This window comes from Lemur catta, chromosome 13 (assembly GCF_020740605.2).
Source record: "Lemur catta isolate mLemCat1 chromosome 13, mLemCat1.pri, whole genome shotgun sequence".
NCBI classification, from domain to species: Eukaryota; Metazoa; Chordata; class Mammalia; order Primates; family Lemuridae; genus Lemur; species Lemur catta.
Window position 1 is genome coordinate 61,309,117 of NC_059140.1, and position 24,403 is coordinate 61,333,519.

The window sequence follows — 24,403 nt, forward strand, 5'->3', positions numbered from 1 at the left end:
TATGAAACACTGAAGAAAGAAATCACAGATGACACAAAAAAATAGAAAAACATATCATGCCCATGGATTGATGGAGTCAACATTGTTAAAATGTCCACACTACTCAAAGTGATTTACAGATTCAGTGCAATCGCCATGAAAATACCAATGTCATATTTCACAGATCTAGAAAAAATAATTCTGCACTTCATCTGTAATCAAAAAAAGCCCAAACAGCCAAAACAATCTTAAGCAAAAGGTACAAATCTGGAGGAATCACATTACCAGACTTCCAACTATACTACAAGGCTATAGTAACCAAAACAGCATGGTACTGGCACAAGAACAGACACATAGACCAATGGAACAGAACTGAGAACCCAAAAATAAAACCATCCTCACATAGCCACATGATCTTTGACAAAGCAGGGGGAAAGAATCCTGACTCAATAAATGATGCTGGGAAAACTGGATAGCCACATGCAGAAGAATGAAACAGGATCCATATCTCTCACCACTCAGATAAATAAATTCAAGATGGATAAAAGACTTAAATGTAAGGTATGAAAACTCTTCTAGAGATCAACCTAGGCAAAGAATTTATGACTAAGACCCCACTGGTAACTTCAGCAACAACAAAAATGAACGGGTTTGCAACATACCTCACTATATGAGAAAATAAATAAATAAATAGGGCTTGATTGAATTAAAAAAGCTTCCACACAGCTAAGGAAATGATCAACAGAGCAAATAGACAACCTACAGAATGGGAGAAAATATTCACAAATTATACATCCAATAAATGGCTAATAACCAGAATCTACAAAGAACTCAAAGAAATCAGCAAGTAAAAAATAAACAACCCCATCAAAAAGTGGGGAAATGACATGAACAGAAGCTTTTCAAAAGAAGGTAGAAAAATTGCCAATAAACATAGGGAAAAATGCTCAACATCACTAATTATCAGGGACATGTAAATCAAAACCATAATGAGATATCACCTTACCCCGTTAGAATGGCTTTTATTAAAAAGTCCAAAAACAATAGATGCTGGTGTGGATGAAGAGAAAAAGGAACACTTACATGCTGTTGGTGAAACTATAAATTAGTACAACCTTTATGGAAAACAGCATGCAGATTCCTCAAAGAACTAAAAGTAGACCTACAATTAGATCCAGCAATTCCACTACTGAGCATCTACCCAAAGGAAAAGAAGTTATTTTATCAAAAAGACACCTTCACTCAAATGTTTATTGCAGCACAATTCACAATCGCAAGGATGTGGAGTCAACCCAAGTGCCCATCAATTCATGAGTAGATTAACAAAATGTGGTATATGTACACCATGGAGTACTACTCAGCCATAGAAAAGGATGAATTAATGTCTTTTGCAACAATTTGGATGAAACTGGAGACCATCACTCTAAAGAATGGAAAAACAAATACCACGTGTACTCACTATTAAATTGGAACTAATCAATGAGCACACATGCACAGAGGGAAGCAAAATTCAGTAGAAATCAAGCAAAGGGGATGGTGGAGGAGGGGATAGGCAAAAACCTACCTAACAGGTACAGTGAACACTATCTAGGTGATGGGCACATTTACAGCCCTGACTCAAGCATTGCAAAAGTGATCCATGTAACCAAAAACATTTGCACTCCCTTACTATTTTGAAATAAATAAGTAAATAAAATAAAATTTAAAAACCAGAAAGAGATCAATAACATAAGATTATCCAGAAAATCTCCAAATACTTACAAATAACACATCTAAATAACCCAGGACACATCAAAATTTATTTCAATAAATTTACCAATTTAGATGAAATGGGTAAATTTTCAAAAAGACACAAACTACCAAAACTCACATAAAAAGAAATAGATAATTTGAAGAATCACATATCTGTATCTATTTACAAAATTGAATTTGTAGTTTAAAATCTTCCTGTAATGAAAACTTCAGGCCCAATGGTTTCACTGCTGAATTCTACTAACCATTTAAGGAAGCAATCACTGGGCACAGTGACTCATGTCTGTAATCCTAACATTTTGGGGAGGCTGAGTTGGGAGGATTACTTGAGGCCATGAGTTGAAGACCAGCCTGAGCAACATAGCAAGACCCCATCTCTACAAAAAATAGAAAAATTGGCAAGGTGTGGTGGCATGAACCTGTAGTCCCAGCTACTCAGGAGGGTGAGGCAGGAGGAGCACATGAGCCCAGGAGTTTGAGGTTGCTGTAAGCGAGGCTGACACCACGGCACTCTAGCCCGGGGAACAGAGTAAGACTCTGTCTCAAAAAAAAAAAAAAAAAAAATTTAGCAAATCAAATCCAAATATATATAAAAAGGTAATACATTATGACCAGTGGTATTTATCCTAGGAATGCAAGGTAAACATTTGAAAAATCGATGTAATTTACCCTATCAACTGCCTAAGGAAGAAACCTTACAAGATCGTCTCATTAAATGCAGAAAAGTATTTGACAAAATTCATCATCCATTTAGGATGAAAACTTTCAGCAAAATAGGAAATGAAGGGGACTTCCTCAATCTGATAAAGGGCACTTACAAAAAACATTTGGTGGATATCATTCTTAATGGTAAAAAGCATGAATGCTTTCCCCCTAAGACTGGAAACAAGGCAAGAATGTCCACTCTCAGCATTCCTATTTATACTGAAGGTAAAAGCCAGGCAACAAGGCAAGAAAAGAAATAAAAGGTATCCAGATGAGAAAGAAAAAAATAAAACAATCCCTATTCACAGATAACATGATTGCATATGTAGAAAATCCCCCCAAATCCACAAATAAACTACTAAAACTAGCAACAAGCAAGTTTCTCAAGGTCACAAGATATAAGTTCAATGTATAAAATCAATTATATTTCTATATATTAGCAATGAATATTAAAAATTGAAATTTTAAAAAGTTCTATTTATAATAGCATAAAATACATGAAATAGGTATAAATATAACAAAATATATACAAGATTTATATGCTGAAAACTAGAAATCATTGATGAAGGAAATCAAAGAGAACCTAATAAATGGCAAGATACCCTGTGTTTGTGGATAGAAAGACTCAATACTGTTAAGCTGTCAATTCCCCACTCCCTAGCTATTGTAGATTTCAATGTAATCCCACTCAAAATCCCAAGAAGACTTTTTATGAAAATGATAAAGTGATTCTAATATTTATATATAAAGACAAAGAAACTAGAATAACCAAAAATTATTTTGGAAAAAAAAAAAAAAGCTGAAAGACTCCACTACCTGATTTCAAGATTTTCTATAAAGCTACTCTCATCAAAATAGTTTGGTATTGGTAAAAAAGACATATATAGTAATAGAAGAAAATAGAAAGGTTAGAAATAGATCCACACACATACATATGGCAATTGACTTTTAACAAATATGGAAAGGCAATTCAATGCAGAAAAGATAGTCTTTTCAACAAATAGTGCTGGAACAACTTGATAACCATATGCAAAACAAACAAAAAACTCCAATTTGACCCATACCTCACACCGTATGAAATATTAACTTAAAATGGATCACAGACCTAAATGTAAAATCCCAAACTACAAAACTTTTATAAGAAAGTTCTCTTCTAAAAATCTTTTAGACCTCAGGTCAGCAAAGACTTCTTATATATGACACCAAAAGCATAACCCATGAAAGAAAAAAACTGATAAATTGGACTTTTACCAAAATGAAAAACTTCTGTTCTTTGAAAGACAATGTTACAAGAATGAAAAAAAAAAAAACCTATAGACTGAAATTAAATATTTCTAGTCTAATATCTCATAAAGGACTTATATCCAGAATACATAAAGAACTCGAAACTCAATGGCAAAAAAACAAACAACCCAATAAAAGAAATGGGTAAAAGACTTGAACAGACACTTTATCAAAGATATATGGATGGTAAATAAGTGCACGGAAAAGATGATAAACACCATTAATCATTATAGAAATGCAAAGTAAAACCACAATTAGAAACCACTACACACCTATCAGAAAGGCTAAAATAAAATTTTAAAAAATTAAAAACTGAAAGTACAAAGTCTTGATAAGGAGGCAGAACAACTGGAACACTCACATATTGATGATGGGAATGCAAAATGGTACAACCACTTTGCAAAACAGTTTTGCAATTGCTTATAAAGTTAGAAACACGCTTTCCATAAAACCCAGTAATCCCAATTTGATTTACCCAAGACAAAGGAAATCATGTTATCACAAAAATCAGTACATGAACGTTTAGAGTGACTTTATTTTTGATCACACAAAACTGGAAACAACCCAGATGTCACTGAACTGGAGAACAGATAAACCATGGTATAGCTACACAATGGAATAATACTCAGTAATAAAAAAAAAATGAACTACTGACGCACATAACATCAATGAACTTCAAATATATGATGGTAAGAGAAAGAAGCCAGACTTAAAAGGCTACAAACTATGTTTCCATTTATATGACATTCTAGAAAAGGCAAAACTATAGGAAGAGAAAACAAATCAAAAGTTCCTAGAGCCTTGGGGTAGGGGAGGGGATATTTTTGTGGGTGATGGAACTATGGGACTATTTCATATTTTGATTGTGGTCGTAGTATACCCAATGTTTACATTTTTCTTCTTCTTCTTCTTCTTCTTCTTCTTCTTTTTTTTTTTTGAGACAGGGTCTCGCTCTGTTGCCCAGGCTGGAGTGCAATGGCATGATCATAGCTCACGATAACCTGGAATTCCTGGGCTCCAGCGATCCTCCTGCCTCAGCCTCCTGAGTACCTAGGACTACAGATGCACCACCACACTCAGCAAATTTTTTAAAAACTTTTTACAGAGATGGGGTCTTGCTATGTGGCCCAGGCTGGTCTCAAACTCCTAGCTTCAAGTAATTCTCCTGCCTCAGCCTCCCAAAGTGCTGAGATTACAGTTGTAAGCCACTGTACCCAGCCATGTATGGATTTTTCAAAATGTAAACTTTATACTAAAAAGGAAAACTGTACTGTATGCAAATTATATCTTTAAAAAAAGAAAAAAAATGGCTGCCTCTAGGTAGTAGAGTAGGAAAAATGAAAAAAAATGCTAATATTTTTTCCTATTAATTCTATTTGATCTTTATATGCGTTCATGTATTTTTTTATTAGAGTAAATTTGGTGCTATTTTCTTTGCCTTATTTAACAACCACTAATTCAAAAAGAATACCCACACGCTAAAAAGATCCAATGCCTATTTTTTCTTTTACAGATGGTAAGGAAGACTTTAAGAGGAACTACTCCGATGGGAAAAACATGGGACTCAACTCTCTTCAATCTCTTTAAAAGCAACAGAATTCAAACGGTTAACATTCTTATTTTACTTTTCATCTTCATGAAAATAACAAGCTTTTCAAAGCCAAACTTCTTCATAAATTACCACTTCTGCTTAATAGTGGTGGATTATGAAAATCGGGAGCTATGGACAAAAAAAGCATCACAGATTTAGAAGCCAAATGATATTCTATATAAAACATCTGAAGAAGTGAAGTTGTCCTGATTATGATTTTCTATTTCAAGAACCTCCTGCAAGTCTCCTAACAAAAATGAATGTCATTTCTATTTTACTTTTGCATAGCTATGAAAAATGAATGCTTTGAGCTCTTTTCTTGTTTTTTAAAAATAACTGTTACTTTAAGCTAATTTTTTCATGTTAAATTCCAGAAGAGAACAACAGTGACAAGCAGTGCTGAAAAAATAGCCAGGATGAACTAGACTAATCATTTTTCTATGCATACACAACCACATAGGGCCATCAGAGTCAGTCTCTTGGTGACCTTAAAACAATCAGATGAAGCTCAATTGAACAGTTTTATTTACAAAGGTGAAGATAAATTCAAGTGTATTACATAGCTGTGGAATGTCCAAGGCTTAGGTAAGCATCAACACATTAGAAAAGTTCACTCTGTGTGTTGGGGACAACAGTGTTTATAATAAATACCTCTGCTTTGATAAAGGGACGCGTTTCTATATATTATGGCCTCTCTGGACACCAGCTCAGTGATTTAAATGAGGCCTGAGGGTTTCTTTAATCCTCTGATCTATTCAGAATTTTAGAGCTGAAAAGGAGTTTAGAGATCATTTAGTTCTAATTTCCTCATTCTGTAGGTTTAGAAATGGAAGCTCAAGGACATTAGGTGTTTTGTCCAGGGTTTACCTAATTAATTGTTGGATGGAACACAAAACCAACTTCTGATTCGTATAGTATGCTCTAGAAGTGCACACCAGGAATTCTAGATCCATAATACATACCAAATATTAGAGCTGGCAAAGTGGAGATCCCTCCTGCTGATCTCAGTAGAGCCCCAGTAATCATTGAAAGCTGCCCATTTTACAGATAGAGAAACCAGCTGGAAACTGTGTGGAGACCAAAACCTGGCAGTTCCTTAGTGATCCCTCAAGAGCTGTGAGAAGGGTCAGAGGAAGTCCAAGTGGACCAAAGAGAATGATGCTCACTTGTAAAGAAGAAAAGCAGGCTTCGTCCCAGGCTTGTGGTGAGAACAGGAGAGAATCACTTTGAGAACCTCGGTGGCATCCCAGTATTTCCCACAGATCTTTACTCTCAGTGGCCATTTCCACATAGTTAATAATAGTAAAATAATAGTTTTGAGTGGGGCCAATGGAGACAATTAGAGTAACTTTTTAGTATTTAAACCAGCTGCCAACTACTATAAAAGAAATGGTCAATTTAATACATCTTAGCTAGGATATAAATTAGAATAAAAAATGTTTCCATATATTAGCCCTTCACACATTCTTTGTTTGTTTATTCATATTTATTTAACAATTTAGCACCCATGAAAGGCCAGGAACTTTAGGCTTCACACTAAAATTATCAAGATGAATAAGACACAGTCTCTGCTTTCAGTGACTTGGGAGCAATTGCGGGGAGGGTTGGGGAAGAAGACGTGATATTTGGTATAATTTGGGTGTACATAAAAATTGATGGTTAGCAGAAAGAAGCCAGGGGGTGTTTCCAAAAGCAGAAGACATTCCCCCAGGTGTTGAAAAACAAGTAACAGTTGTCCAGTTGGACTACAAGGTACAAAGAGAATCCTCTAATATAACCAATACTCAGTTAAAAGGAACGTGGAGGAAACAGAGACAGTGTAGGGAATTGAAGAAACTTTAAAAATCCTAAACAACTACATGTATAAAGTAAGAGGAGGAAGGGGAAGAGGACAACATTCGAAACACCAAAAAGAGTTCTTAGAAATGGAAAAATTGATACAAGAGCACACGTGAAAATGTGCTAGAATAAATAGAATGTAAAGTTGAAGAAATATTTCAGAAATTAGAACAAAATACCAAAGAGGGAAAAATAGGAAAGAAAAGAAAAAATATCTGTTTAGAAGGTGTAACATCTTAAGGATAGTTTCAAAAACCAAAGCAAAAGAATAGGGAAGGAATATCATTTAAAAGTTCAAGAAAATTTCCTAGAACTACAGATCAGCCTTTTAAAATTAACAGAGCCTATCAAGTATAATCTGTTCTGTTTGCAAATTTGTTCCTACGCAATTTATATGCTAGAGAACGATTTGAGTATAATGCACATTTCACGTTTCCTTGTGTGATCTCGACTGCAAGAAACAATAGGTGAATGCAGGAAACTGCACCCAGCTGAACCAAGCCTTGTAGCAAAATGCAAACACGCACACATCTCAAGCATACACCAACTACCTCGGTTCAAGTAACAGTTGCCCAGTTGGACTACAAGGTACAAACAGAATCCTCTAATATAATCACCACACAGTTAAAAGGAACGTGGACATCTTGTTATCCGACAAGATGTTTTGCTGTGCTTTTGTAAATGTTAACTTTTCTATATTAAAAAAGCACTCATTCAACATCCCAAATATGTCTAATCACCCTGGTTCAAAAACTTCAAGCAGTGTACACAAAAGAAAAGCATTTAAATATTGAGAAGACGCCAGAAATAAGGCATTTTGAAAGAAACAAGAGAACATGTGATGAGAACATATTATATCTCTCAAGCAATAGGCATAAAGGAATCCACGTTGTGGGCTATCAAAAACAACGCATGAAAATGAAAGAAATGCCTATTGCTACAGCAGTTTCAAGCACTGCAAAGTCAACAAGAACAACCCTTAAAGAAACAGAAGAAATGGAAAGATTGTTGAGCATATGTACTGAAAAGCAAACAGAAAAAAAATCAGGAATAACCTTTCTTACAGTCAAAGAGAAAGCACTATCTATCTATATATATATGAAGACCTTAAATGGAAATTCCCCAAATCCTGCAGAAGTTGCTTCTTTGAGTGCTAGAAGTGGCTGGTTTAGCAGTTTCAAACATCTCTATAATTTCCAAAGCCTTCAGCTGTTAGGGTGAAGCAGAGAGTGCAGATAAGAAAATTGCAAAAGAATTTTCAACAGTAATACAGAAGTTAGTTGAAGAAGGCAACTATATACTGGATCAAATTTTCAATTTTGATGAAATAGGTTATCTACTATAAATGCACATATCTGATCTAAGTCTACTGACACTGTTTTATATTATTGGATGAACTCAGAAAACTAAGTTTCCAAGAATGTCATGGTCTTCTTATATCAAAATAGAAAAAGTGCTAGTATCAACTTTTACTTTTTAAACAGATCAGTGAAGTCTTTGAAGCCTTCTGAATCACACTAAACTCTATAAAATCTGATCCTCCTAATTTCTCACTATGATTCTGGTATCAGCAGAAATTCTCCATGTCCTTTTACAAACATGATCCTATATGGGCTGAGAGAGGTAAGCTAAAATGATGCCGACTTTTCCTTTTTGTGATCATGGTATCTCCCATGACAGGTAAGTATGACTTTCCATTTTTAATTCCAATGAAAGTATCACTTCCAAACAATCTTTCTTTCAAAGCATGCATCTATGATGTAATTTTAGTCATTTAAGTCTAGATATACATTTATAAAACTTCCTTACCAATAATGACTTTTGACTATAGCTCTAAAGAGTAATGGTCAGATTTTGAGCTTTGGAGTTAGACCCTTATTCAAATTTCCAAAAATCATTTCTTCACATTTAAAACAGGGATGATAATACTTATTTCATAATATTGTTATGACAATTAAAAGAGATAAGACTAGGAAAGAACCTGGCACTTTCTACAGCAATTAAAGTTATGACCTTGTGGTTCATATTGGTTTCAGGCATAATTGGAGTTAATCAAAAGAGATCCTCAGATTTCTCCAATTACTCCTTAGAGTAGAAAGTTGCTTGAGAATAGCCTATTATCTAGAAGTATTACTACAGACTACTTCCAAAAGAAATTTTTTCCAACTATGAAAACCATCTTTATGCAACTTATTGCCCTTTTCCCTGACAAAATAATTATCCAGAGAACCAATTCATAAGTAGCTTCATTGTTTAGTAAAAGAAGCCATCTCTGCCACCTTAGCCTGTCCTCAAGGAAAAGCTAAAGAGGGAAATGCCAGCTTCTGGTTCTCTCCTCCTGTGATTTTGGCATGTCTGTTGTTCTAGCAGGAAATCAAGGGACCTTCTCCCCAGAACAAGGAAAGGAAGATATAGTCTTTCTTTCCCATTACAGCACCCTTCCACAAATATTTATTGTACAAATATTTATTTTGCAAATATATATTACAGATATTTATTGCACAAATATTTGTTAAAAATACTTATTTCACAAACATTTTATGCCTGGCATTGTGCTAGTCACTGGGCTTATTTTGAAGAGTGAAGAAGCCCTTCTTTTAAAAAGTTTTCAATCCAGGAAGTGCTATGAGAAATTTGTAAATAATGGTTTTTCTTAGCAACAGGAGTGATATAACTTATCATCTAGTCTTATCACAGAACACAAGAGGAGAGATCTCAGATAAAAACTGCTTTCTTGTTACCAATTAAAGTTTAAAGAGAAAAAAAGGCAAAAACTGTTAAACCAAATTAACTAGGAGAATGGAACATGTATTGAACAGCTATCTACTAGGCAATGGCAATAAGCACACTATCTTGTTTGATATTCAACTCCCCTCCATATCATTGCATATACAGATGAGTAGTAAACTGAGACTATGCAAAATTAATTTATTCACCTCATATTGCTGGTAAGTGTTAGACCTGGAATTTGAACTCAGGTTTTTCTGACTTGAAAATCTAACACTTAAATATTTCTTTAGTGCCTACCTCTAGTAAGCATTGTGATAGGTCCAAAGTCCAGAAAAGGTGGTAGATTTGTAAGCAGTAATTATGGGGCAAAGTAGTAAGGGTGATATCTTAGGTATGGAAGGTGCCAAGGGAGCATAGGAGGAGGTAACCAAGGAAGCGGGGTTAGGGTGTAGGTGGTGGGTGGTCAGGAAAGGTTTCACAAAGAAATTTTCTCCTAAATTAAATCTTGAAGGATAATCTTAAAATCATTAGTTAGATCAGAGAATGAACATATCAAGGAAAAAGAGGAGCTTATCCAAAACAAAGGCAGGAAGTCAAAGCATCTTTGTGGAAGGTGCCCAAAAAGTAGGGACATCTGAAATAATTATAGAATCATGGGAAATGAAGGCAGAGAAGTATTTACTCAGAGATCTCCTAATCTCCCCAAAACATGGAAAATACTGCTCAGGAATCAGAAATTTACCCCACAGAACATGAGCCCCAGCCAATCAGAGCAGATACTAGTTGTAAATAGCCAGTTCAACCTAACTGGTGCAAACCAGAAAAATACCAGCCCTGCCTCTGGGAAACGGGAGCACCCAGTGAAGGGTTTGCTGCAGGGGAACAGCTTGTCCAATTCTGCATTTGAGAAAGGCAATTCTAGACACGGTATGAAGGCTGACTAGGAGGATGACAAAAGCAGAGGCCAGGAATAAATTTCATTAAAAGGTTTCTGCTGGTGGGAGGTGGGAAAGAAATGATTTTAAAAGAAACCAGGTAATCGAAATTTAATCATTTCAAATGAATCTATCACTATAACAAATGAGAATATATATTATACAGAAACCATTAGACAATAATTCAGACTGGTGACTCTGAGATTTCCCTCACACATATACATGAATGTTATTTCAGCAGAATAACACAAACTGCTACTGTCACTTAACTAAGCACCTTGTTTTGTTCAGGTTATGTAACATCAAACATCTATTTCACAACCAAACAAATCAGAAAGGTACTGGGCAAAAGAATAAATGGTTCTGTAAATTCTATTTCACAATGGCCTCATTTAATCTCTTTTATGGAAAAAGAAGAGCAGAAAGTAGTAATGATGTATTTCTAATAAGCCTTCTGAGTCCTGCACTGTGATCATTTTATAGCAAATGTTCAAGATCTATTCTGGCCCACAAAACTTTTAGTTAGATGGATGGTCTCTAATAAATCATTTATTTACAAGCCTGCAAATGGTGATAGCACAAGTACAGCACAAAAATCTAAATAAAAACAAATTTTATATAATATCAAGATATATAAATAAAATTCAAAAGTTCATTATTATGAATACAAGATGTTATGCACTTAAAGTACGTGATATGGCTTGATTTCTACATCAAAGAGAGCATATAAAAAATTTAGAAGGAACCCCAAAAGGACACAAAATAACTTATAAACTAGAGTAGAAAAGAAAAAAGGACAAGGAAAGAAACAAACATTAAGCTGTCAGATCCATTAAGATGGTGAATGTGTCTGGAAATTTTTAAAACCTGTTTACTTATGAGTGAAAAGTAGAGTTATAAAATAAGATAGAGTATTAAACAAGATTTTAGCTGCATGTTACACTTAAGAGCTTGAAAAACTTAAACAATTTAAATCATGCCACTCTTCAATGAAAGAGGTCACTTAATAATTTTTTAGTTCTTCCCCTTCACTAATCCTAATTCTGAAGTAAAACTAAAGTTGAACATATATGAAAATACTGTCTGTGAGTTTATCATGTGTTTGATCAAAGGGGTCAATTTCACTTGACAAAGTAAAAAAAAAAAAAAGACATCACTATCTGTGTATAAGCACAGGGGAAAAAAGTAATAAATGGATTAAAGAACTACACAGATTTCCTTACAATTATAGATTTTCAGTAAAAAGTCCATGGAAATTTCTTTGAAGTGTGGTAGTGACCTAACAGCTAAACATCCAACTGGACTTGTTTGACAATTTCATAGACTTCTCACATACTTGTATTACTTTCCCATCTATCCAGAATTACAGAAGCAGCAGCTCTAGCTAAAATGCAGTTCAATGACTGGTTATACTCTTGACTCTGAATTAGAAGTTAAGGTGGCTAAACAGACCATATGTTAAACACTATACACTGAAATTCAGATGCATCAGTGCAAATAAAATCAGATTAACTGTTAAATTTCTTAAGGAGGTTTGTATAAACAGAGTAGTTCTCTTTCAAGATAGCCTTTTTAAATTGTCTAAATCCTTAAAGGTGTAGCATTTGAGGATTTTATGAAAAAATTATATTTGCAAATTAGTATCCATTTGCTCTTAAGATATAATAAAGAAGAAAAAGTTTAAAAGAATCCTTACCTGCAATCCAATTATAGTAATTATCAAGGAATGCCAGAATAGAAGATCAAGTCATAAAAGTAAAAAAAAAAAAACTCAGTCATTTCCCATACTGTTTACCATGCCCATGGCTGAGTTATTTCACATGTTTATGCCTAGCTTACATTTTCATATCCAGGCATAAAGCCCTCATGCAGACCTGTGGAGAGTTCCACATTGCTGGGAACTAAGGGGCTTCTTGCCAACAGCCAGCATCAAACTGCCAGCCTGGGAATGAGTCATCCTGGAAGCAGAACCTTCAGTGCCAGTGTCAATCTTCAGATGTCTTAACCCCATGAAAAACCCTGAGCCAGAACCATCTATCTAAGCCACTCTTAAATTCCTGCCTCTAAGAAACTATGATATAATAAATAATAAATGCTTACTGTTCCAAGCTGCTAAGTTTTAGGTAATTTGTTACACAGCAATAAAGAACTAATAAAACATATATTTCAAAAGGATATGCAAAAATAATAATAGTATTCAAGTCTGACTATAACAGAAGATTAGGAGTGATTTCTTGTACTACCTCCTAAACTTTCTATAAGGTTATGTCAATTTCATTGTTCCATTTTTAAAAAGCATATTCAATTCATATGACTCCCACTATCTTCTTTAGAGAAATTTACCTAAGTCATTCATTCATTGAATAAATGCCTGCTAGGATGGCAAATCAGAACAGTCACTATCCCTGACCTTACAGAGCTTGCAGTCTAGTGGGAAAGAGACCTTAATCAAGTAATGCCTCAAATTAGTTTAGGAGTACAAAGAGTGATATACAGTGTTTTTTTTTGCTACAAAACATGTTTCTGGAAGGCCAATTAATTCTTTCTAGAAGGCAAATTAATTAATTAGTAAATGGGAAAAGGATGTCAGTATTAACACAAAAGTTGTATTCACAAAAGCAGCCAGTGCAGTCAGTGAATTACAGCCTTTAGCAAGAAAGGAAACAACTCTCAGCCCTGCTGCCACAGCGGCAGCAGGAGTCCTTTCATTTGTATTTCACAAAACTTAAAAGCGAGCACTTCCCCAGGAGTTCCTACCAGCACTGTGCTGCTTTCAGCTTATGCCGGGTTACACTGCCTCTTGTACCCAACCTCACTGCAGCACCTCTGGCTCAGAGCTCCACTTCCTTCTGCGTTACCTCAGCACATGCCACCTCTGCTCTAATTAAAATGTTGCTGCCATTTCACTCTTTTTTGTGTATTTTTTATAACTACCAGTAGAGCTTGCATCGATACTAAGCTGGTATCAGCTTGTTTTCTCAGTACTTTGGCTACAAGGCTGTGTAAGTTTTGAGTGGTTGACCCCCACTTTGTTTTCACCATAACCTGCCTTATTTTTAACACACAATTCTGCGGAGAGGTTTTTAGCAACATGCACATCATGGTATAGAAGACATGCTTGCACTATTAAGGAAAACTTTCACAGTACTAGGACGGTATGTAACGGAGGACCTTGACCTAATATGGAAATAGCACGCATGAAGGTTGAAAGCAGAGACAGGAGTACAAGGAGTCTTCCAGAAAAAAACGCAGGCTTAATTAAGCAAGCTTTCTCTTTATCTACCCCTAAAGACCTTGCCAGACTAAGAAAGCTATATTCAATTCAGATGGCTGAAACATTTTTTGTCTAACGGGACTGAATGGAGGGAAGGGAAGTATGACAATGGTGAGACTAATTCATTGGTTACCAACCTTGGCTAAACTTCAAAATCAAGTAGGAAGCTTTTCAAAAATACAGATGCTCAGGATCCATCCCTCAGAGATTCTGATTTAACCATTCTCGTGTGGGTCTGTTCCCCTGGTGATTTCAATGTGAAGCCAGGACTACAAACCACTAGACCAGTGTAGGGCACCAGTAGCAATCAGAGAATTGGAGAATAGGTCTTAGGAAGAATTTTTTTTTTAAATGACAACAACAAAACCCATACCTGATATTATCTATGAATAAAAAAGCTTTGCAATTTTAATTAGTAAATAAGACTGTATATTCATTTTTCCCAACAAAGTTTACAAGGATATTTCTAAGGACTCGGGTAGGGCTGGAAATAAGCAGAGCTGGAGTGTGAGGGCCAAGACTCAAGGAGCACTGATCTAGGCTTCTGGATGAGGCAGCATGTAAGGCTGGCACAATCCACTGGGGAGGACAGAAGATACGAACTCTGTCCCAAAACAACAGGGAGCATTTAGGCTGTGTCTTAAAGCATTAATCTTATATGATCCACTAAACCAGTTTGTCAATCTTGAATAGGATTATTTTTACCTGTTTTTACCTCTGCCAGAAGGAAAATGTATACATCCCTACAAGTACAAGATAGGGAAACTTATCTATATATTTTAGTCATGAAAGTTTCACTTACTCATCTATTGTGAGGTTTAAAAAAGTTATACTTTTTTAACTTTTCTCAGGAGAACTGAGAAGAAAGGATCAAGTGTCTATGCTCTAACATCCATTTCAGGTGGAGCTGATTTATCAGCTATTACCCATGGCTTCTCTGGAGCTCTTACAAAAGCTCTGCATTACCGCAGAAGGCTGAATGAAAGATGAAGGGGGAAAAAAAAACTCTGTAAGTTGATGATTTATGTACCTATCATGCAATATCCAAGAATAAAAAAGTGGCAGACAGATAGATGAAAATTTTAGCGAGCCAGAGAAACATAGGAATGCTTTGAAAACCATGTCCTCCTCCTCTCCACTTAACCAGTAGAGCTCAATTATTGCTTTTTTAGTGCTTATGTGAGGTTTAATTGATTCACTCTGAAATTTGATCCAGTGAATTCTATATACGATATCTTTTAAAAGATTGGGTCAATAAGCAAATAATGAACGAAGGAAACAAAGAAGAAAACTTCTCTGAAGTCCAAACTTTCACAACAGACTAACAGAACAGCTCCAGACCTAGAGTATGTGGGAGGAGAGAGAATGGCTCTGGCAAAAAGCAGCACCTACAAATGAACAAACCAAGAAGTGTAAGACACTGAAGATTTTACCCAATGTTTGCTGTGTCACCAATAAAGGTGCAAACTGCGTTGGAACAGCTCTCCAATTACCAGAACAGGTAAACAGATTCAGCAGGGAAATAGATTCATACTTGGCCACATTCTTTATAATCAATACTATCACATTCATAAAAAGTATGTACAACTCAGAGCCTAAAATAGTTTTGTAGGAAAGATTTCTTAAAGTTGCTTCACAAGCAATTAGACTAGTTCTAATATCCCTCATAACTACAGAATCCTATTCCTAATGATCTGGTACCGCCTTTACCAGAGTGGCCTTTGATGAAGAAACTTTAAGGCCGCATAGTTATTTTTCTTCCTTAAACACCCTGTGTCACAAAACCCCCTGAGGGAAGGCAGTGCGTGCCTACATTTGCTATTTAATTTTGCTGAAAGTAGCCACACCAGAGCCTTGCATTTGACATGATTCACTTCACTTTTAACAGGAAAAAAATGCAAATAAGCAAAAAGCAAGTTGACAACAGACACAGCTTTTAAGAGCAATGGTCCAGAGTCTCTGCTGGGACTAGTCCTGATTCCCTCCACTCTCCATTATCTACCACTTCATCTTAATCACAATCAATAGCTGGTATTCAAATGGCTCATTGATAAGAGTTAAGCAGAAGTTATATTCTGCTGATTAAGAAATCAGTAAAGCGCAAAATATAGTTTAGAAAGTTTTCCATCGGAAAAGTTAAAGTTTAAAAGTTCTGGCATATAAAAATGCTTAACAGTTAACCACATGGAAAACTTAGATTTTAGATAACCAACCGTTGTTGCGGTACATCAAAGCAAAAAGAATCTACAAAAATACAATCCTGCCACCTTGTGGTACCTATTCAAAAGTACTTCCCTTCACACTTAATGAATTGTCCGATTTTTTAAACGTGCTTGTTTGGAAAAATATTAATCAAGATAACATAGTTATTTAAAATATTAAATACTGACACTGATATTCACTGAAATTCAATGAAATTTATTAAATCGTCAATGTTTGGCTTAATTTTAATTATTTCTGAGGTCAAAGCTAAAGTCTCTTCAGACATAAGATGTAGAAATGCAATTGTGCAGCACTTGGAACTCTCAATAAACTCTTACCATCATGTTTTCCTTTCTCATAGTTAAAAAGCCATAATGTTATATAAATTGAACTGCAAAACTTTTACTGCCCACTAGATAGCATTGCTTGATCAATTTTAAACTGTAAGTAGAAATAAACTAAGTGTGGTAAATTTCTGTAGTATCTTTACTAAACAAATTTTATAATTCTTAGATTGTTCAGACTCTCTAATGAACCTAAAGAATTATTAAGTTTCTTAACATCATATTGACATAAAAGAAATTAGTTCTAAAATAATGGATATAAGTACAGAACCACTGACATTTTTAGAACACCATCTATATAATTACTTTTAGAAAATTATTAAATGATAGCAAAGTCTCTTTTAACACATAAAAGACTGAAGTTTATCCTGTGAAAATGTAAACTACCAATTACAGTAGTCTCCCCTTATCAGTGGTTTTGCTTTTCATGGTTTCAGTTATCCACAGTCCAAAAATATTAAATGGAGAATTCCAGAAATCAAAGATTTATAAAGTTGTAATTTTACACTGGAATCCTCCCTTCATCCAGAGGATCCACGCTATATTCACTACCTGCCCATTAGTTCTCAGTAGCCATCCTGGTGAGCAGATTGACTATCAGGATATCACAGTGCTTGCATTCAAGTAACCCTTATTTTACTAAGAATAGCCTCAAAACGCAAGAGTAGTGATATTGACATATTTGTTATAATTGTTCTATTCGTTACCGCTGTTAATCTCTTACTGTGCCCAATTTATAAATTAAACTTTAGCATAGGTATGTATGTATAGGAAAAAACACAGCATATATAGAGTTCAATACTATCCAGTTTCAGGTATACACTGGGGATTTTAGAACTTATCCTAAGGATAAGGACTACTGTACAGAAAAATATGATGATGATAATATTAGGTTAAACCATATAAAACTTCTATTTATGTAGGTCAAAATGGTTGAAATGGCTCAATGTAATAGATAACATTTATCAAGAGCTTCCTATAAATCTATACTATGCATTTTACCCAATCTATCTTATTTAATAATCCTCATGTCAACCTTGTGGAGGAGGTACCATTATTATCCCCACCTTACTGATAAGGTCATTGAAGCTTAGAGGTCAGAAACCTGCCCTAAGTGACAGAGCCTGTCTGCTTCCAGTTTCTATGGTCTTAACTACCAGATCCAATAGGATAGATATTTATATAGGTAAAACTGGAGTATCTGTTTAAAATGTTTCTGAAAAGATAATTAATTCAATCTTTTGGCTAAAATTTTTTGTCTTTCTGTTAATGACTCAAGAGTTTCCTTTTTGTTTGTTTTTGTGCTACAAAACTTTTAGGAGAGAGTAAAAAAAGACTGCTGCATTTTTCTTTTCTACAGCATCATTTGATTTACTTCTTCTATTTAACAAACACTGGTCATCTCTTTTATCTCACAACCTCAGAATTGTTCCTTCTCTTTTTTCATATGAGCCTGCAGTTTTTACCTTGCATACTGGTATTAATCCCTCAGATACTCATAACCATTGGCATATCTGATTTCTCTCTCCCCTCTCACCCATCCATCCACTCAACAAGTATTTGAGTACCTGCTATGTGTACCAGGTCCTAAGAACAGAAACATGAAAAGGCATAGTCCTTACACTCAAAACTTTAGTTTAGTAGGGGAGACACAAAGAGACAGTACAATGATAAATACTTCAAGACAAGTATGCACGGAGTGTAATGGAATTGTGAAGGAAGGCAACTAATTTTGTTTTGAGATATCTTTTCTTGTCCACATCTATCCCCCTAAAATCATTCTCCAAATAAGCTCCACTTCTAATTATGCAACTCTGCTAAGTATTTATTTTTATAGCATAAAGTCTTGTACTACAAAGACTCAAGAATGACATTAATAGAAAAAAGTAGAAAACAAAAAGATTTATCAGGGATAATGATTACACAAATAATTTTTTTCACAGTCTTTTGTCTTTTCTGTCCATAAGTTAGAATGTCCAAATAATCTACTAAACGGCTACAGGAGAAACAAGGATATGAAAATTACCTGTAAATTCCATAAACAAACTCAGAAAAATATAAGATTAAAGAAAATTCAAGAAACAAAGATTTGCAAGTTGATTTCCTTTAAACTACACTGTTTTAATTAAGCATCATGTTTGAAAGCTCCACCAGCCCCTTCTAAAGTTACTCCATTTCCCCTTTCAACTTTCTTGATAAAATAAACAGCTTTTCTTAGGTTTCTCCCTAAATGTCCCTCTAATTAGACATAAATTCCTCTAGAAAAGCTTCTGCACTTAAAAACACACACATATACATATATGCTTATCTATATATATAATATGCTATGATTATATATTTTAAAGATACATATAGATATAAAACATTTATACATTACAATCACCTACATCTGATATATATAATTTTTTTATCCTTCATCCAATGCCTTTGGTAGACAGATTTGTAGACTTTTCCCTTTTAATTTCGTGTATCTTCCAAATTTTTCATTAAAGAAATATCCAATTAAATCTTTAATGAGCATACAGATGCTCTTCAACTTACAATAGGGTTATGTCCTGATAAACCCATCGTAAACTGAAAACATCAAAGGATGAAAATGCATTTAATAAACCTAACCTCTCAAACATCATACCTTAGCCTAGCCTACATTAAACATGCTCAGAACACATACATTAGTCTGCAGTTGGCCAAAATCATCTAACGCAAAGCCTACTTTATAATAAAATGTTGAATAGCTCACATAATTTATTGAATACTAAAAGTTAATGGTTATATGGATGCTCCAAGTATGGTTTCTACTGAATGCATATTGCTTTTGCAGCATTGTAAAGTGGAAACATTGTAAGATGAACCACTGTATGTGAGATCATCATAAATTGGGAACTATATATTGCTTTTATGATGAAAAAATTATTCATGCTAATTCATTCGACAAATATTTATTCAACATACTTTATATGTACTATATATATATATGAAATACAAAATCAGGAGTTAGAAGACTGAGACTCAGTTTGACTGACCAGCTGTGATTCTACAAGTAACAATCTCTTCACTACAATTTCTGCACTTGTGTAATAAAATAAAGATAAAAATATTTGCCTTACCTCCCTCATAAGTTATTCCAAGGATCCAAACGAGACAATATGTCTAAAAGCACTTATAAGTATAGTCATCCCTCAGTATACAATGGAGAATGATTCCAGGATCCCCCAAGTATACCAAAATCTGCTCATATTCAAGTCCCTTAGTCCCCCCTGCAGAATCTGAGTGTACAAAAATTAGTCCTTCAAATGCAAAATCACATCCTGAGAATACTGCATTTTTTATCTGAGTTTGGTTGAAAAACATTCATGTATAAGTAGACCCATGCAGTTCAAACCTGTGTTATTCAACAGTCAACTGTTTTAAGTTACTTCCAAAATCATTCATCAGAGAGGCAAGTTGTATTACAAAATAGCTGGGCAAATAAGATTAGTTAGGGCTACAATTTAGATTAAATTTAATCTATATATCTAGAATATTTTCAATTAATTTCAGTGTGATATTTATTTGTGAATCATAAGTTCTGCTAGGTTTAACAAAAATGTCTTTTTAAAAATCATCAGAACCAGTTCTAAAAAAAAATTACTCTAAACTCCTGGTTGTCTATTAAGATCAACAACTAAAGTCTGAGTTATTTCAATGATCTTTTAAAAAACAATCTTTCCATCTTCATGTATTAACGTATTGTTATAAAAACAAATATCATTTGACCATTAGTAATCAAATATTAAATAATCTTTTAGTTCCCTTCTTGTTCTAAAATTGTGTGATTTTATTAAACAGTTTACAAACACTTCAGAAACTCACCAATCAAAAAGAAATTAGAATTTTTTAAATAATAGATTCCTTAGTTTTTCACTAAAAACAATTTGAAAATTTTGCCATCATAAGCAAAGGTTAAATGTAAGCAAAAAAGTTACTTCTCCTTGAAGATTCAAGAATTCTCATTTATACTAAAGCAGAAAATTTCTCATTTGTAATTTCGGACCTAAAGTATATCTTTTATTCACAGTGATTAATGCTTTTTAAAATTCATATACCAATTACTCTTAAGTATTTTAAATTTATTTAGAACTATGCAATTGCATCAGTACTTCTATCAGCATTCAAATCATTAACATTACAGAAACAGTATACAAACAGCATATATATATTTTAGTATACATGTATATATTTTTTAATTATTAAGCTAGAAGTAGCCAGCTCTATTAAGCATTCACAAAAATTCTTAACATTTCAAAATAAATATGAAACCGACGTTTTACATATAAATGTAAGAACCTCTATTTCTAAAACATACTAAAGTACAGCTAACATCATCTTTCAAGTATGAATAAATGAAGCTAATATTTTTGATAAAAAGGCTCAATATGAAACTCTAAGTCATTTATAATATTAATAATGGCTTCAACTAAGGGATCAAACAAATTAAAAAGCTAATACTGTTATGCCACTAAATTTTTAAAGATCTTAAACTAAAAAAGGACTTTATACAATTCATCTCAGTTAACAATGGAAGGAAAAAATTCCTCCCATTGTGATCTCCAAAAAATCCTCAAAGTAATTTTAAAAATAGCTTTTAAATTTTTCCAACTAGGAAAACCGAAAACAAAGCAAAAAAAAAAAAAAAAATGGCTGAACTGAACCTAATTTCACCCTCCAAGGCAGGTATTTCGAAGGAAAAAAACTGTCTTCAAAGGTTAACAAGCAGTGCTTAGGACAAATGAGGGACAATTCCTTCCACAATTATTTGAATTACAGTTAAGTACTCACGGCTTTTATCACTAGACTACAGAAAAAGTTTCATGTTACAGACAGTCACAATGGTGGCTTTCTTGGACCTCTCTTCCCACCCAGGCCCAACCGACACTCCTGGAGGACCAACAGGTGCTTCAGGAAGTAGACCTAAGTTCCATCAGTCCTCCAGTTTCTATTTAAAGGGGCAGTGATCCAATTTACTTAGGATGACTCATTGCTTCCAGGAGAACAAAAATACTATGAATATAGTGATTTGTTATGCTTCGAAGATTTAAAAAGGCATAGGAGATTTGCTTTAGGTTTATTTAGAGTATAACAAGTTAATAACACACAGCCTCTATCAATCATTTCTCCTTGATCCAAAAATCAGGAGGATCTAGTGGGGGTTTTCCCAATTTTTGAAACATGTTTGTATTGGGGTAGGGGGGCAATAAGGATTCACAAATAGAAGGAAGAGAAAGGATGAAGGAAGGGATGGAGATAGGACTAGAGGGAGGAGGAAAGAAGAAAGGAGGTGGGAGGATAAGGAGGAAAAAGGGAGTGAGAGGGAAAGAAAAATAAAGCAGACAAGCAAAGCAAAGCCAAAACAATCAGGTATGAAGTCTCGACGTCAACAGCTTTTCTGTTCCCAGGAGGCCTCGTACTTCCTGCAATTTGTGTCCAGGATATTCTACCCTAGCCCTATAAATACACATTGTACTGGAGCAGAGATGAGTATGAGGTGGGAAACAGAGAAATAGACAATTCTTCATTTGTTTTTCTCTTAAACAGTCTGCAGTGCTATTCCAGAAGGTAAAAAGAGACTGATCAAATCAACCAAGGGGAACTGAAAGGTATTGATACAAATAAAGCAGCATGGTATAAATTACCAGATGGAAAATGTATATAATTACTAAGTAAATATATAAGTTGACTCTTTTAAAAAAAATAGATTAAACTTTAAAAAATTAAAGAAAATTCAAAGGGGCCAACATCACAGAAGTGGGAGATTTTTTTAAATTATAAGAATGAAATGAATAACAACAAACATAGTATATATCAAAACTTGTAGGATGCAACTAAAGCAATACAAGGCAAATGTATAATCTTGAATATTAAAATAAAGACTAAAGATGAGTGGGATAAGTATTAGTAGTGTCTGTGTGTGCATTCTGGGCCGTCTTACTGGGTGGTGTGCATAGTAGGAAAGACTAGATACTGTGGTATAATGTGGGAAACAAGCTAAGCATGAGTTTTTCATAAACAGTTGGATGTTGGCTTATGTTTTGGAATGTGTTGTAAATTTACTATCATTGGCTTCTTACATCAACATGTAAGAGGGCTGGGGAGAAAAAACCCAAAGAAACAGTAAATGAGGCTGAAAGGAAGGCCAAGAGATAGGAGGAGAACCAAGAGAGATTGGTACGCTAGAGCCAAGAGAGGAGAACTCCAGGAAGTAACAAACAACAATCCCAAAGACACAGAGATCAAATGACATACGGAAGGAAAAGTGTTTCTTCAACTTGAGACTTAGCAGTTAGGAAATCGTTGGTAATATCTGGAGAAAAAGCCTGGGTTGTAGGGTGGTAAGAGGGAATAGCCACACCACAGCAGTAGAGATGACTGAGTAATGAGGAAGACAGGACTGGCAAGGAGTTCGGGAGTTACTGGTTCATACAAGTTGTCAAAAAAAGTGGAAAAGATTAAAGATATTAATAATAAGAGATGATGTACCCTGATGAAGCAAAGTCCCAGAGGACACAGGGGGGGATTAGCTATTTATAATTCTATAAAGAAACTTAAATTAGTGTGCGATAAGGATACTAGCTTGTCAGTATAACAGCTGTGATGCAGACACTTCCATTCATTCATTCAATTATTTATGAGCGTCTACTGTGCTCAGGAACTATACCCAGTGCTGATCATTTACCACCAAACCCCACCCTACTCTGCCCACCTTGAAGGCTGGATGGATCCATAGCCTTGGTACACGATGCTGGTAGATAACATGAAATCAACAAATATTACTAATAATCCCGTGAGTGGATTTTAACTTATGTCCTAGAATCCCAAATAGGCCATACTACCACAAAAAATTGTAACAATAAGGTCAGAGGGGGGTATGGAATCTGGATCCAGTATGAAAAGCATTCCTCCTTTGAACTCCCTGAAAACATTTCTGTGTAATTTAATTAGCAATTGCATACAAATATTACTGCTTGAACCATTATTAAAGTTTAAAAAAAATTTTCACATGTTTATATCCCATCTCAATTACACTCCTTGAGGATGTCACAATTTTGTTGTATCCTTCTGGAACTCCAGCAGTTTTTTTTAATATAAAGAAAGGGTACTTAATATCTTTTAATTTTAGTATGAGTAATATAAAGCAAAACTATAGAAATACATGCATGTTAGTAAATTTGCAGTATGTTATTAAATGGGAGAATTAACATTTATGCAGTTAGTCTACTAAGTGCCAAGAATGATGACTTTATATATATCTTATATAATGTAATCCTCAACTCATTTTCAGATGAAGAAACTGAGCTTTAGAGAGGTTAAATAATTCACTACAAGTTACACTACTAGTAACTGACAGAGCCAAGACTGAAGACCCAACTTTGTTCTTTCCACTCTACCACACAGAAACAAACAGTAAACCTTTTGAACATGTATATTCTTAAGCTAATATTTTATGTCAAGCATTATTTCATTATTTCATTGTCAAAAAAGGTATTAGTTATCAAGATAAAAATATATGTGTTCTATTTACTTTGAATATATAAACATTGACAACAATATTAATAATGATAGCAACTAACATTTGAGTGCTTATTAATGTGCCAGAGTTTATGCTCAGTACTTTAGAAAGGTAATTTTCTTTATGCTTCACAATAATCTCAAGAGGCAGGTACTATTATCATTACTCTCATTTTCAGATGAAAACTGAGGCTCAGAGACATTAAGGTTGATGGCCTCAAGA

The 24,403-nt window shown here is 34.4% G+C and overlaps 1 protein-coding gene across 3 annotated transcripts in view; it reads right to left on the bottom strand.

Moving 5' to 3' along the window:
- Positions 1–24,403, bottom strand: part of TSC22D1 (TSC22 domain family member 1) — a 113,796-nt gene that overhangs the window by 11,317 nt on the left and 78,076 nt on the right. The window contains exon 1 of one of the 3 annotated variants that reach the window (XM_045567241.1): positions 21,454–21,548. The exons of the other annotated variants lie outside the window; for them this stretch is intronic. The gene's annotated coding sequence lies outside the window, so the exon portion shown is untranslated. Of the gene's footprint in view, positions 1–21,453; positions 21,549–24,403 lie in introns of those variants that run through there. 3 annotated transcript variants of the gene reach the window in all.